The sequence below is a fragment of the Echinops telfairi genome, unplaced genomic scaffold (genome assembly GCF_000313985.2).
Source record: "Echinops telfairi isolate 266 unplaced genomic scaffold, ASM31398v2 ScPeMD7_7458;HRSCAF=8496, whole genome shotgun sequence".
Taxonomy (NCBI): domain Eukaryota; kingdom Metazoa; phylum Chordata; class Mammalia; order Afrosoricida; family Tenrecidae; genus Echinops; species Echinops telfairi.
Genome location: NW_022111358.1, coordinates 39,131,463 through 39,133,354, shown reverse-complemented (window position 1 = coordinate 39,133,354; position 1,892 = coordinate 39,131,463).

The window sequence follows — 1,892 nt, the reverse complement described above, 5'->3', positions numbered from 1 at the left end:
GTGGGGGAAGAAAGGGTGGGGGGGAAAGGAGCTGATACCAAGGGCTCAAGTAGAAAGAAAATATTTTGAAAATGATGATGGCAACTATGCATAAATGTGCTTGATACAATTAATGTGTGCATTGTTATAAGCACTGTAAGAGCCCCCAATAAAATGATCTTTTAAAAAGACAACAACAAAAAAACCCTCACTGCCAGCAAGTCAATTCCGACACACCGGGAGCCCTATACGACAGAACAGAATTGCCCCTTGGGGTTTCGGAGACTGTAACTTTAAGGGAGTAGAAAAGTCCGTCTTCCTCCTGTGGAGACACTGGTGGTTTCAAACTGCTGACTTTGCGTTAACTACCCAACGCATGACCACAATGCCACCAGAGAGACACCCAGAATCACACAGATCATACCACTTATCAACCCGCCCCCCCCCCAACAAGGTTATCCCTCTCCTGGGGAGCACAAGGTGTGCTTTCAATATTTCTGGTGGTGCCCACATCTCACTGGCTCTTGCTTTCACTTTCTTTGGGGGAGCCAGTCTCCTTCAGAGCCATTTGCAGGAGTAACTGGAGGTCCCTGGAGATGCCCCCTACATGTCTGGCACCTATTTTTTTTTTTCTATAGGAGGAGCGATCAGCCGGTATGGGTTGCATAGTTGTTGTGTGTCCTTGACTTCATTACTACACCTGGTGAGCCTAAAGGGCAGAGTAGGACTGCCCCACGGAGCTAAGCCATGGGTTGCTCACCACAAGGTCGGCGGTTCAAATCCACCAGCCACTCTGTGGGAGACCAGTGACAATATCTGCTTGTGTAAAGACCCACACACTCAGAAACCCTCGGAGCAGCTCCACTCTGTCCTATGGGATTGCGCGAGGCTGGAATCACCTCTGTGGCGGTGAGTCCAAGAGTTCTATGAGCATCATGTGAACATCGGAACGGAAGCAGATCGCCAGGGGAGTTTCTCCTGCCAAGCTGCTGGGTGGTTTCGAGCCCATCAACCTTCCAGTTATTCATCCAGTTATATGTGTCCATTCAGGAAGCTTGCAGATGAGCAAAGCTTGGCTCCCTTAAAAAAGCTTTGGGACGCCCTTGCACTGGGCTAGCCCCGCCACTTCCTTTCTACCCCTTACTTCTCTGTCCCCCCCACAGGATGACGTGCAGTTAAGATGCCAATTCCTCTTTAAGCCTTGAGCCTGCAAGGCAACGTGGGACCTGGGCAGACGGAGTGCGGACTGGGATCTTTGCAGTTTATCACAGATCTTCCACCCTTGGTTCACCTGCCTGTGTGATGGAGACAGACGTGACTGGACCACACGGACGCTGCGGCGAGTGTTAGGCACCACTCAGTCCAACAGACCCAAACGCTAACTGGCCCTGCACCGTCCTCAGTCTCGGCTGTGCTTGAGCTCACCGCGGCAACCCCTGTGTCCGCCCATCTCTTTGAGGGTCTCCTCTTTCTCGCCAACCCGCTACTTTCTCGAGCATGTTAGTCTCCTCTAGGGAATGGCGCCTTCTGATAGCATGTCCCAAGCATGTACAGGAGGCACACATTTACTTTTATGAAGCATCCTGGTCGTACCTCTTTGGGCAGTCTGTGATCTATGTGATATTTCAGCACCCATTCGTTTGAGGTTTTCTTTATGTGTTGTCTACCTTTCACATGCATTTGAGGCAACTGAACTTATCACGGCTGGGCCAGGCACACCTTAGTCCTCAGCATGACTGATGCCCTTTTTTTTTTAATACTTTAAAGAAGTTTCTCTCTGTAGGGCATTCCGGCGTAAATCGGTCATTTAATTTCCTGACTGCTGCCACCACATGCATTGTGGATCTAGGTAAAATTAAATCCTCGACAACGTCAAAATGTCATTGTTTATCGCGATGTTGCTTATTGGTCCC